The sequence below is a fragment of the Schistocerca piceifrons genome, chromosome X, assembly GCF_021461385.2.
Source record: "Schistocerca piceifrons isolate TAMUIC-IGC-003096 chromosome X, iqSchPice1.1, whole genome shotgun sequence".
Taxonomy (NCBI): domain Eukaryota; kingdom Metazoa; phylum Arthropoda; class Insecta; order Orthoptera; family Acrididae; genus Schistocerca; species Schistocerca piceifrons.
In genome coordinates, this window is record NC_060149.1 from 948,012,022 (window position 1) to 948,027,186 (window position 15,165).

Here is a 15,165-nt window from a genome sequence, read left to right on the forward strand (position 1 = left end):
TCGGAATCTAGTACTGATTTCCCAGGAAATGCTCAAAGCTAACCACAAACAATGAGAAGATATACTCTTCATGTACTTAAGACGGAATTGTGCATTTTGTATTAAATCCCTACGCAATTTCTTTGTTTCATCGTCAATGTGAAGGTCCAAGGCATAGACTAAACCTGCAGAAGCCCATCGGAATCTAATACTTATCTCTCAGGAAACGCTCAAAGCAAACCACAAATAACGAGGAGATTTACTCTTCTTGTACTTAAGTTTTCATAGTGCCTTTTCTATTAAATCCCGACGCAATTTCTGTGTTTCATCGTCAATGTTAAGGCCCAAGGGATAGAGTAAATCTGCAGTAGTGCATCGGAATCTAATACTGATCTCCCTGGAAACGCTCAAAGCAAACCACAAGCAATGAGAAGATTTACTCTTCTTGTACATAAGTCGGCATTGTGTCTTTTGTATCAAATCCCGACGCTATTTCTTGTTTCATCGTCAATTTGAACGTTCAAGGGATAGAGTAAAGCTGCAGTAGTCCGTCAGAATCTAATACTGAACTCTCAGGAAACGCCCAAAGCAAACCATAAACAATTAGAAGATTTACTCTTCTTGTACCTAAGTCGGCATTGTGCTTTTTGTATTAAATCCCGACGCAATCTCTGTGTTTCATCATCAATGAGAAGGTCGAAAGAATAGAGTAAAGCTACAGTACTGCATCGGAGTCTAGTACTGATCTACCAGGAAACGCTCAAAGCAAACCACAAACAATGAGAAGATTTACTCTCCTTGAACTAAAGTCAGCATTGTGCCTCTTGTATTAAATCCTGACGCTATTTCTTGTTTCATCGTCAATTTGAACGTTTAAGGGGTAGAGTAAAGCTGCAGTAGTGCATCGGAATATAATACTGATCTCCCAGGGAACGCTCAAAGCGAACCACAAACAATGAGAGGAATTACTCTTCTTGAACTTAAGTCAGCATTGTGCCTTTTGTATTAAATCCCGACGCCTTTTCTGTGCTTCATCGCCATTGTGAAGGTCCAAGGTATAGAGTAAAGCTGCAGTAGTGCTTCTAATGTATTACTGTACTCCCAGGATACGCTCAAAACAAACCACAAACAATGAGAAGATTTGCTCTTCTTGTACTTAAGTCGGCATTGTGCTTTTGTATTAAATACCGACGCTATTTCTGAGTTTCATCGTCAGTTTGAAAGTTCAAGGGATAGAGTAAAGGTACAGTAGTGCCTCGGAATCTAATGCTGATCCCCCAGGGAACGCTCAAAGCAAACCAAAAACACTGAGAAGATTGACTCTTTATTTACTTAGGTCGGCTTTGTGCTTTTGTATTGGATCCCGAAGCAATTTCTGTGTTTCATCGTCAATGTGAAGGTCCAAGGGATAGAGTAAAGCTGCAGTAGTGCATCGGAATCTAGTACTGATCACCCAGGAAACGCTCAAATCAAACCACAACCTATGAGAAGAATTACTTTTCTTCTACTTACGTCGGCATTGTGCCCTTCGTGTTACATTCCGACACAATTTCTGTGTTACATCGTCAATGTGAAGGTCCAAGGGATAGGGTAAAGCTGCAGTAGGGCTTCGTAATCTAATACTGAACTAACAGGAAACGCTCAAAGCAAACCACAAACAATGAGAAGATTTACTCTTCATGTACTTAAGTCGGCATTGCGCCTTTTGTATTAAATCCCGTCGCAATTTCTGCGTTTCTACGTCAATGTGAAGGTCCAAGGGATAGAAAAGAGCTACAGTAGTTAATCGGAATCTAATACCGATTTCCCAGGAAACGCTCAAAGCAAACCACAAACAATGAGATGATTTACTCTTCTTGTACTTAAGACGGAATTGTGCATTTTGTATTATATCCCTAAGCAATTTCTTTGTTTCATCGTAAATGCGAAGGTCCAAGAAATAGAGTAAATCTGCAGTAGCCCATCGGAATCTAATACTTATCTCTCAGGAAACGCTCAAACCAAAATACAAACAATGGGAAGATTTACCCTTCTTGTACTTAAGTCTTCTTTATGCCTTTTGTATTAAATCCGTACGCTATGTCAGTGTTTCATCGTCAATGTGAAGGTCCAAGGTATAGAGTAAATCTGCAGTAGTGCATCGGAATCTAATACTGATCTCCCAGGAAACGCTCAAAGCAAACCACAAGCAATGAGAAGATTTACTCTTCTTGTACTAAAGTCGGCATTGTGATCTTTGTATTATATCCCGACGCAATTTCAGTGTTTCATCGTCAATGTGGATGTCCCAGGGATAGAGTAATGCTGCAGTAGTGCATCGGAATCTAATACGTATCTCCCATTAAACGCTCAAAGTAAACCACAAACAATTAGACGATTTACTCTTCTTGTACATTAGTCGGCATTGTGCATTTTGTATTAAATCCCGACGCAATGTCTGCGTTTCATCGTCAATGTGAAGGTCCACGGGATAGAGTAAAGCTGCAGTAGTCCATCGGAATCTGCTACTGATCCCCCTGGAAACGCTCAAAACAAACCTCAAATAATGAGAAGATTTACTCTTCTTGTAATTAAGTCGGCATTGTGCAATTTGTATTACATCCCGACACAATCTCTGTGTATCATCGTCAATGTGAAGGTCCAAGGGATAGCGTAAAGCTGCAGTAGTGCATCGGAATCTAATACTGATCTCCCAGGAAACGCTCAAAGCAAACCACAAACAATGAGAAGATTTACTCTTCTTGAACTTAAGTCGGCATTGTGCCTTTTGTATTAAATCCCGACGCAATTTCTGGCTTCCATCGTCAATGTGAAGGTCCAAGGGATATAGTAAAGCTGCAGTAGTGCACCGGAGTCTAATACAGATCTCCCAGGAACCGCTCAAATCAAACCACAAACAATGAGAAGATTTACTCTTCTTGAACTTAAGTCGGCATTGTGCCTTTTGTATTAAATCCCGACGCCATTTCTTTGCTTCATCGCCAATGTGAAGGTCAAAGGGATAGAGTAAAGCTGCAGTAGTGCATCTAACGTAATACTGTTCTTCCAGGAAACGCTCAATGCAAACCACAAAAATTGAGAAGATTTTTCTCTTCTTGTACTCAAGTTGGCATTGTGCCATTTGTATTAAATCCCGTCTCAATTTCTGTGTTTCATCGACAATGTGAAGGTCCAAGGGATAGAGTAAAGCTGCAGTATTGCATCGTAATCTAATGCTGATCTCCCAGGATTCGCTCAGAGCAAACCACAAACAATGAGAAGATATACCCTTCTTGTACTTAAGTCGGCATTGTGCATTTGGATTAAATCCCGAAGAAATTTCCGTGTTTCATCGACAATGTGTAGGTCCAAGGGACAGAGTAAAGCAGCAGTAGTGCATCGGAATCTAATACTGAACTCCCAGGAAACGCTCAAAGCAAACCACAAACAATCAGAAGATTTACTCCTCTTGTACTTAAGACGGCATTGTGTCTTTTGTTTTAAATCACGACGCAATTTCTGTGCTTCATCGTCAATCTGAAGGTCCAAGGGATAGAGTAAAGGTGCAGTAGTGCATCGGAATCTAATGCTGATCCCCCAGGGAACGCTCAAAGCAAACCACAAACAAAGAGAAGATTGACTCTTTATTCATTTAGGTCGGCTTTGTGCTTTTGTATTAGATCCCGAAGCAATATCTGTTTTTCATCGTCAATGTGAAGGTCCGAAGGTTAGAGTAAAGCTGCAGTAGTGCATCGGAATCTACTACTGATCTCCCAGGAAACGCTCAAATCAAACCACAACCTATGAGAAGATTTACATTTCTTGTACTTAAGTCGGCATTGCGCCCTTCGTGTTAAATTCCGACCCAATTTCGGTGTTACTTCGTCAATGTGAAGGACCAAGAGATAGAGTAAAGCAGCAGTTGAGCATCGGAATCTAATACTGCTCCCCCTGGAAACGCTTGAAGAAAAAAAACAAAAGATGATTAGATTACTCTTCTTGTACTTAAGTCGCCATTGAGCATTTTGTATTAAATGCCGACGCAATTTCTGTGTTTCATAGTCAATGTGAAGGCCAAAGGGATAGAGTAAAGTTGCAGTAGTTCATCGCAATCTAATACTGATCTCTCAGAAACGCTCGAAGCAAATCACAAACAATGAGAAGATCTATTCTTCTTGTACTTGAGTCGGCTTTGTGCCTTTTGTATTAAATCCCGACGCAATTTCTGCGTTTCAACGTCAATGTGAAGGTGCAAGGGATAAAGTAAAGCTGCAGTAGTGCATCGGAATCTAGTACTGATTTCCCAGGAAACGCTCAAAGCAAACCACAAACAATGAGAAGATATACTCTTCATGTACTTAAGACGAAATTGTGCATTTTGTATTAAATCCCTACGCAATTTCTTTGTTTCATCGTCAATGTGGAGGTCCAAGGAATAGAGTAAACCTGCAGAAGCCCATCGGAATCTAATACTTATCTCTCAGGAAACGCTCAAAGCAAACCACAAATAATGAGAAGATTTACTCTTCTTGTACTTAAGTTTTCATAGTGCCTTTTCTATTAAATCCAGACGCAATTTCTGTGTTTCATCGTCAATGTGAAGGGCCAAGGGATAGAGTAAATCTGCAGTAGTGCATCGGAATCTAATACTGATCTCCAAGGAAACGCTCAAAGCAAACCACAAACAATGAGAAGATTTACTCTTCTTGTACTTAAGTAGGAATTGTGCCTTTTGTATTAAATCCCGACGCTATTTCTTGTTTCAGCGTCAATTTGAACGTTAGAGATTAGAGTAAAACTGAAGTAGTTCATCAGAATCTAATACTGATTTCCCAGGGGACGCTCAAAACCAACCACAAACAATGAGACGATTTACTCTTCTTGTACTTAGGTCGGCATTGTGCCTTCCGTATTAAACCCCGTCGCAATTTCTGTGTTTCATCGTCAATGTGGATGTCCAAGGGATGGAGCAAACCTGCAGTAGTGCATCGGAATCTACATCTACATCTACATCTACATTGATACTCCGCAAGCCACCCAACGGTGTGTGGCGGAGGGCACTTTACGTGCCACTGTCATTACCTCCCTTTCCTGTTCCAGTCGCGTATGGTTCGCGGGAAGAACGACTGTCTGAAAGCCTCCGTGCGCGCTCTAATCTCTCTAATTTTACATTCGTGATCTCCTCGGGAAGTATAAGTAGGGGGAAGCAATATATTCGATACCTCATCCAGAAACGCACCCTCTCGAAACCTGGCGAGCAAGCTACACCGCGATGCAGAGCGCCTCTCTTGCAGAGTCTGCCACTTGAGTTTATTAAACATCTCCGTAACGCTATCACGGTTACCAAATAACCCAGTGACGAAACGCGCCGCTCTTCTTTGGATCTTCTCTATCTCCTCCGTCAACCCGACCTGGTACGGATCCCACACTGACGAGCAATACTCAAGTATAGGTCGAACGAGTGTTTTGTAAGCCACCTCCTTTGTTGATGGACTACATTTTCTAAGCACTCTCCCAATGAATCTCAACCTGGTACCCGCCTTACCAACAATTAGTTTTATATGATCATTCCACTTCAAATCGTTCCGTACGCATACTCCCAGATATTTTACAGAAGTAACTGCTACCAGTGTTTGTTCCGCTATCATATAATCATACAATAAAGGATCCTTCTTTCTATGTATTCGCAATACATTACATTTGTCTATGTTAAGGGTCAGTTGCCACTCCCTGCACCAAGTGCCTATCCGCTGCAGATCTTCCTGTATTTCGCTACAATTTTCTAATGCAGCAACTTCTCTGTATACTACAGCATCATCCGCGAAAAGCCGCATGGAACTTCCGACACTATCTACTAAGTCATTTATATATATTGTGAAAAGCAATGGTCCCATAACACTCCCCTGTGGCACGCCAGAGGTTACTTTAACGTCTGTAGACGTCTCTCCATTGATAACAACATGCTGTGTTCTGTTTGCTAAAAACTCTTCAATCCAGCCACACAGCTGGTCTGATATTCCGTAGGCTCTTACTTTGTTTATCAGGCGACAGTGCGGAACTGTATCGAACGCCTTCCGGAAGTCAAGAAAAATAGCATCTACCTGGGAGCCTGTATCTAATATTTTCTGGGTCTCATGAACAAATAAGGCGAGTTGGGTCTCACACGATCGCTGTTTCCGGAATCCATGTTGATTCCTACATAGTAGATTCTGGGTTTCCAGAAATGACATGATACGCGAGCAAAAAACATGTTCTAAAATTCTACAAGAGATCGACGTAAGAGATATAGGTCTATAGTTTTGCGCATCTGCTCGACGACCCTTCTTGAAGACTGGGACTATCTGTGCTCTTTTCCAATCATTTGGAATACGTATCTCCCAGGAAGCGCTCAAAGCAAACCACAAAGAATTAGAAGATTTACTCTTCTTGTACTTTAGTCGGCATTGTGCATTTTGTATTAAATCCCGACGCAATGTCTGCGTTTCATCGTAATTGTGAAGGTCCAAGGGATAGAGTAAAGTTGCTGTAGTGCAACGGAATCTAATACTGATCTCCCTGAAAACGGTCAAAGCAAACTACAAACAAAAAGAATATTTTCTCTTCTTGTACTTAAGTCGACACTGTGCCTTTTGTATTAAAATCTGACGCAATTTCTGTGTTTCATTGTCAATGTGAAGGTCCATGGGATAGAGTAAAGCTGCAGTAGTCATCGGAATCTAGGACTGATCCCCCTGGAAACGCTCAAAGCAGACTTCAAACAATGAGAAGATTTACTCTTCTTGTAATTAAGTCGGCATTGTGCATTTTGTATTAAACCCCGCCACAATTTCTGTGTTTCATCGTCAATGTGAAGGGGCCAAGGGATAGCGTAAAGATGCAGTAGTGCATCGGAATCTAATACTGATCTCCCAGGAAACGCTCAAACCAACCACAAATATTGAGAAGATTTAACCTTATTGAACTTAAGTCGGCATTGTGCATTTTGTATTAAATCCCGACGCAATTTCTGTCTTCCATCGTCTATGTGAAGGTCCAAGGGATATAATAAAGCTGCAGTAGTGCATCGGAGTCTAGTACTGATCTCCCAGGAAACGCCCAAAGCAAACCACACACAATGAGAAGAATTACTCTTCTTGAACATAAGTCGGCATTGTGCCTTTTGTATTAAATCCCGACGCCATCTCTTTTCTTCATCGCCAATGTGTAGTTCCAAGGAATAGAGTAAAGCTGCAGTTGTGCATATAACGTAATACTGTTCTCCCAGGAAACGCTCAAAGCAAACCACAAAATTTGAGAAGATTTACTCTTCTTGTACTCAAGTTGGCATTGTGCCTTTCGTATTAAATTCCAACTCAATTTCTGTGTTTCATCGTCAATGTGAAGGTCCAAGGGATAGAGTAAAGCTGCAGTAGTGCATCGGAATGTAATACTGATCTCCCAGGAAACGCTCAAATCAAACCACAGACAATGAGAACGTTTATTGTTCTAGTACTTAAGACGGCATCGTGGCTTTTGAATTACATCCCGACGAAATTTCTGTGTTCCATCGACAATGTTAAGGGCCAAGGGAAATAGTAAAGCTGCAGTAGTGCATTTGAATCTTATACTGATCTCCCAGGTAATGCTCAAAGCAGACCACAAACAATGAGAAGATTTACTTTTCTTGTACTTACGTTGACATTATGCCTTTTATTTTAAATCCCGACGCAATTATTTGTTTCATCGTCAATGAGAGGGTCCAAGGGAAATAGTAAAGCTGCAGTAGTTCATCGGAATCTAATACTGATCTCCAAGGAAACGCTTAAAGCAAACCACAAACAATGAGCCGATTTAGTCTTCTTGTACTTAAGTAGGCATTGTGCCTTTGGTATTAAATCCCGACGCAATATCTGCGTTTCATCGTCAATGTGAATGTCGAAGAGATAGAGTAAAGCTTCAGTAGTGCATCGGAATATAATACTGATCTCCCAGGAAACGTTCAAAGCAAACCACAAACAATGAGAGGATTTAACCTTCTTGTACTTAAGTCGGCATTGTGCTTTTTGTATTAAATCCCGACGAAATTTCTGTGCTTCATCGTCAATCTGTAGGTCAAAGGGATAGATTAAAGCTGCAGTAGTGCATCGCAATCTAATTCTGATCTCCCAGGAAACGCTCAAAGCAAACCACAAAAAATGAGAAGATTTACTCATCCAGTACTTACGTCGGCATTGTGAGTATTGTATTAAATCCCGACGCCATTTCTGTGTTTCATTGTCAATGTGAGGGTCCAAGGGATAAAGTAAAGCTGCAGTAGTGCCTCGGAATGTAATACTGTTCTCCCAGGAAACGCTCAAAACAAACCACAAAAATTGAGAAGATTTACTCTTCTTGTACTCACGTTGGCTTTGTGCTTTTTGTATTAAATCCCGACGTCATTTCTGTGTTTCAACGACAAAGCGAAAGTCCAAGGAATAAAATGAAGCTGCTGAAGTGCATCGGGATCTAATACTGATATCTCAGGAAACGCTCAAGGCAAACAACAAACAATCAGATGATTTACTCTTCCAGTACTTAAGATGGCATTGTGCCTATTGCATTAAATCCCGACGCAATTTCTGTGTTTAATCGCCAATGTGAAGTAGCAAGGGATAGAGTAAAGCTTCAGTAGTGCATCGGAATCTAATACTGATTTCCCAGGAAACTCCAAATGCAAACCACAAACAATGATAAGATTTACTCTTCTTGTACTTAAGTCGGCATTTGGCTTTTGTATTAAATCCCGACGCAATCTCTGTGTTTCATCGTCAATGTGAAGGTCCAAGGGATAGAGTAAAGCTGCAGTGGTGCATCGGAATCTAATACTGATCTCCCAGGAAACTCCAAATGCAAACCACAAACAATGAGAAGATTCACTCTACTTGTACTTAAGTCGGCATTTGGCTTTTGTATTAAATCCCGACGCAATTTATGTGCTTCATCGTCAGTGTGAAGGTCCAATGGATAGAGTAAAGCTGCAGTAGTGCATCGGAATCTAATACTGATCACCCTGGAAACGCTCATAGCAAACCAAAAACAATGAGAAGATTTACTCTTCTTGGACTTAAGCCGGCATTGTGCCTTTTGTATTAAATCCCGACGCAATTTCAGTGTTTCATCGTCAATGTGAAGGTCCAAAGGATAGATAGAGTAAAGTTGCAGTTGTTCATCGGAATCTGATACTCATCTCCCAGGAAACGCTCAAAACAAACCACAAAAATTGAGAAGATATACTCTTCTTGTACTCATGTTGGCATTGTGCCTTTGTATTAAATCCCGACGTAATTTCTGTGTTTCATAGTCAATGTGAAGTTGCAAGGGATAAAGTAGTAGTGCAGTATTGCCTCGGAATCTAATACTGATCTCCCAGGAAACTCTAAATGCAAACCACAAACAATGAGAAGATTTACTCTTCTTGTACTTAAGTCGGCATTTGGCTTTTGTATTAAATCCCGACGCAGTTTCTGTGATTCATCGTCAATGTGAAGGTCCAAGGGATAGAGTAAAGCTGCAGTAGTGCATCGGAATCTAATACTGATCTCCCAGGAAACGCTCAAAGTAAACCACAAACAATTAGAATATTTACTCTTCTTGTACTTTAGTCAGCATTGTCCCTTTTGTATTAAAACCCGACGCAATGTCTGCGTTTCGTCGTCAATGTGAAGGTCCAAGAAAGAGAGTAAAGCTGCAGTAGTGCATCGGAATCTAATACTGATCTCCCTGGAAACGCTCAAAGCAAGCTACAAACAAAAAGAATATTTACTCTTCTTGTACTTAAGTCGGCATTGTGCCTTTTGTATTAATACCCGACGCTATTTTTGAGTTTCATCGTCAATTTGATAGTTCAAGGGATAGAGAAATTCTGCAGTAGTGCATCGGAATCTAATGCTGATCTCCCAGGATTCGCTCAAAGCAAATCAAAAACAACGAGAAGATTGACTCTTTTTGTACTTAAGTCGGCATTGTGCCATTTGTATTAGATCCCGAAACAATTTCTGTGTTTCATCGTCAATGTGAACGTCCAAGGGATAGAGAAAAGCTGCAGTAGTGCATCGGAACCTAGTACTGATTTCCCAGGAAACGCTCAATGCAAACCACAAACAATGAGAAGATTTACTCTTCTTGTACTTAAGTCGGCATTGTGCCTTTGGTATTAAATCCCGACGCTATTTCTTGTTTCATCGTCAATTTAAACGTTCAAGGGATAGAGTAAAGCTGCAGTAGTGCATCAGATTGTAATACTGATCTCCCAGGAAGGGCTCAAATCAGTGCAAGAACACTGAGAAGATTTACTCTTCTTGGACTTAAGTTGGCATTGTGCCTTTCGAATTAAATCCCGACGCAATTTCTGTGTTTCATCGTCAATGTGAATGTCCGAGGGATAGAGTAAAGCTGCAGTAGTGCATCGAAATCTAATACTGATCTCCCTGGAAACGCTCAAAGCAAAAAACAAACGTTGATTAGATTTACTCTTCATGTACTTAAGTCAGCATTTTGCCTTTTTTATTAAATCCCGACGCAATGTCAGCGTTTCATCGTCAATGGGAAGGTCCAAGGAACAGAGTAAAGCTGCAGTAGTGCATCGGAATCTAATACTGATCTCCCTGGAAACGCTCAAAGCAAACAACAAACAAAAAGAATATATACTCTTGTTGTACTTCAGTCGACATTGTGCCTTTTGTAATAAATCCCGACGCAATTTCTGTGTTTCATCGTCAATGTGAACGTCCATGGGATAGAGTAAATCTCCAGTAGTCCATCGGAATCTAGTACTGATCCCACTGGAAACGCTCAAAGCAAACCTCACACCATGATAAGATTTACTCTTCTTGTAATTAAGTCGGCGTTGTGCTTTTGTGTTATATCCGACACAATTTCTGTGTATCATCGTCAATGTGAAGGTCCAAGGGATAGCGTAAAGCTGAAGTAGTGCATCGGAATCTAATACTGATCTCCCAGGAAACGCTCAAAGCTACCAGAAACATTGAGAGGATTTAACCTTATTGAACTTAAGTCGGCATTGTGCCTTTTTTTTAAATCCCGACGCAATTTCTGTGTTCCATCGACAATGTGAAGGTCAAAGGGATATAGTAAAGCTGCAGTAGTGCACCGGAATCTAAAACTGAACTCCCAGGAAACGCTCAAAGCAAACCTCAAACAATGTGAAGATTTACTCTTATTGAACTTAAGTCGGCATTGTACCTTTTGTATTAAATCCCGACGCCATTTCCTTGTTTCATCGCCAATGTGAAGGACCAAGGGATAGGGCAAAGCTGCAGTAGTGCATCTAATGTAATACTGTTCTCCCAGGAAACGCTCAAGGCAAACCACAAATTTGAGAAGATTTACTCTTCTTGTACTCAAGTTGGCATTGAGCACTTTGAATTAAATCCCGACTCAAATTCTGTGTTTCATCGACAATGTGAAGGTCCAAGGGAAAGAGGAAAGCAGCAATAGTGCATCGGAATCTAATACTGAACTCCCAGGAAACGCTCAAAGCAAACCACAAACAATGAAAAGATTTACTCTTCTTGTACTTAAGTCGGCATTGTGCCTTTTGTATTTAATCCCGACGCTATTTCTGCGTTTCATCGTCAAAGTGATGGTTCAAGGGATAGAGTAAAGCTGCAGTAGTGCATCGGAATCTAATACTGATCTCCCAGGATACGCTCTAAGGTAACCACAAACAATGAGCAGATTTACTCTTCTTGTACTTAAGTCGGCATTGTGACTTTTGTTTTAAATCCCGACGCAATTTCTGTGTTTCATCGTCAATCTGAAGGTCCAAGGGATAGAGTAAAGCTGCAGTAGTGCATCGGAATCTAATACTGATCTCCCTGGAAACGCTCAAAGAAAATCACAAAAAAATGAGAAAAATTAATCTTCTTGTACTTAAGTCGGCATTGTGCCTTTTGTATTAAATCGCGACGCAATTTCTGCGTTTCATCGTCAATGTGAAGGTCCAAGGGATAGAGTATAGCTGCAGTAGTGCGTCGGAATGTAATACTGATCTCCCAGGAAACGCTCAAACCGAACTTCAAACAATTAAAAGATTTACTCTTCTTGTACTTAAGACGGAATTGTGCATTTTGTATTAAATCCCTACGCAATTTCTCTGTTTCATCGTCAATGTGCAGGTCCAAGGGATAGACGAAATCTGCAGTGGCCCTTCGGAATCTAATACTTATCTCTCAGGAAACGCTCAAACCAAAAACAAACAATGAGAAGATTTACTCTTCTTGTACTTATGTCTTCTTTATGCCTTTTGGATTAAATCCCGACGCTATATCTGTTTTTCATCGTCATTGTGAAGGTCCAAGGGATGGAGTAAAGCTGCCTTAGTGCATCGGAATCTAACACTGATCCCACAGGAAACGCTCAAAGCAAACCACAAACTATGAGAAGATTTACTGTTCTTGTAATTAAGTTGGCAATGTGTCTTTTGTATTATATCCCGACGGAATATCTGTGTTTCATCGTCAGTGTGAAGGTCCAAGGGATAGAGTAAAGCTGCAGTAGTGCATCGTAATCTAATACTGATCTCCCAGGAAACGCTCAAAGCAAAATGCAAACAAAAAGAATATTTACTCATCTTGTATTTATGTCGACATTGTGCCTTTTGTATTAAATCCCGACGCAATTTCTGTGTTTCATCGTCAATGTGAAGGTCCAAGGGATGGAGAAAGGCTGCAGTAGTGCATAGGAATCTAGTACTGATCTCCCAGGAAACGCCCAAATCAAACCACAAACTATTAGAAGATTTACTTTTCTTGTACTTATTTCGGCATTGTGTCCTTCGTGTTAAATTCCGACACAATTTCTGTGATTCATCGTCAATGCGAAGGTCCAAGAGATACAGTAAGGCTGCAGTAGTGCATCGGAATCTAATACTGATCTCCCAGGAAACGCACAAAGCAAACTAAAACAAAATGCATAATTACTCTTCCTGTACTTAAGTCGGCATTATGCCTTTCATATTAAATTCCAACGCAATTTCTGTGTGTCATCGTCAATGTGAAGGTCCAAGGGATAGAGTAAGGCTGCAGTAGTGCATCGGAATCTAATACTGATCTCCCAGGAAACGCTCAAAGGAAACCACAAACATTGAGCAGATTTACTCTTCTTGTACTTACGTCGGCATTGTGCCTATCGTACTAAATCGCGACGCAATTTCTGAGTTTCATCGCCAAAGTGAATGTCCAAGGGATAGAGTAAAGCTGCAGTAGTGCATCGGAATCCAATACTGATCTCCCAGGAAACGCTCAAAGCAAACCACAAACAATGAGAAGATGTAACCTTCTTGTACTTTAGTCGGCATTGTGCCTTTTGTTTTGAATCCCGACGCTAGTTCTTTTTTTCAACGTCAATGTGAAGGTTCAAGGGATAGAGGGAAGCTGCAGTAGTGCATCAGAATCTAATACTGATCTCCCTGGAAACGCTCAAATCAAACCACAAACTATGAGAACATTTATTCTTCTTGTACGTAAGTCGGCATCGTGCCCTTTGTATTAGATCCCGACTCAATTTCTGTGTTTCATCGTCAATGTGAAGGTGTAAGGGATAGAGCAAAGCTGCAGTAGTGCATCGTAATCTAATACTGATCTCCCAGGAAACGCTCAAAGCAAAATGCAAACAAAAAGAATATTTACTCATCTTGTACTTATGTCGACATTGTGCCTTTTGTATTAAATCCCGACGCAATTTCTGTGTTTCATCGTCAATGTGAAGGTCCAAGGGATAGAGAAAGGCTGCAGTAGTGCATAGGAATCTAGTACTGATCTCCCAGGAAACGCCCAAATCAAACCACAAACTATTAGAAGATTTACTTTTCTTGTACTTATTTCGGCATTGTGTCCTTCGTGTTAAATTCCGACACAATTTCTGTGATTCATCGTCAATGTGAAGGTCCAAGAGATACAGTAAGGCTCCAGTAGTGCGTCGGAATCTAATACTGATCTCCCAGGAAACGCACAAAGCAAACTAAAACAAAATGCATAATTACTCTTCCTGTACTTAAGTCGGCATTATGCCTTTCATATTAAATTCCAACGCAATTTCTGTGTGTCATCGTCAATGTGAAGGTCCAAGGGATAGAGTAAAGCTGCAGTAGTTCATCGGAATCTGATACTCATCTCCCAGGAAACGCTCAAAACAAACCACAAAAATGGAGAAGATTTACTCTTCTTGTACTCACGTTGGCATTGTGCCTTTGTATTAAATCCCGACGTAATTTCTGTGTTTCATAGTCAATGTGAAGTTGCAAGGGATAGAGTAGTAGTGCAGTAGAGCATCGGAATCTAATACTGATCTCCCAGGAAACTCTAAATGCAAACCTCAAACAATGAGAAGATTTACTCTTCTTGTACTTAATTCGGCATTTGGCTTTTGTATTAAATCCCGACGCAGTTTCTGTGTTTCATCGTCAATGTGAAGGTCCAAGGGATAGAGTAAAGCTGCAGTACTGCAACGGAATCTTATACTGATATCCCTGGAAACGCTCAAAGCAAACCCCAAACAATGAGAAGATTTACTCTTCTTGTACTTAAGACGGCATTGTGCCTTTTGTATTAAATTCCGACGCAATTTCTGTGTTTCATTGGCAATGTGAAGGTATAAGGGATAGAAAAAAAGCAGCAGTAGTCCATCGGAATCTACTACTGATCTCCCAGGACACGCTCAAAGCAAACCACAAACAACGAGAAGATTTACTCTTCTTGTACTTATGTGGGCATTTGGCTTTTGTATTAAATTCCAACGCAATTTCTGTGTGTCATCGTCAATGTGAAGGTCCAAGGGATAGAGTGAAGCTGCAGTAGTGCATCGGAATCTGATACTGATCTCCCAGGAAACGCTCATAGCAAACCACAAACAATGAAAAGATATACCCTTCTTGTACTTATGCCGGCATTGTGTCTTTTGTTTTAAATACCGACGCAATTTCTGTGTTTCATCGTCAATCAGAAAGTACAAGGGAATGAGTAAAGCTGCAGTAGTGCGTCGGAATCTAATACTGATCTCCCAGGAAAACCTCAAAGCAAACCACAAACGATGAGAAGATTTACTCTACTTGTACTTAAGTCGGCATTGTGTCTTTTGTATTAAATCCCGTCGCAATTTCTGTGATTAAATCGTCAAGGTGAAGGTCCAAGGGATAGAGTAAAGCTACAGTAGTGCATCGGAATCTAATAC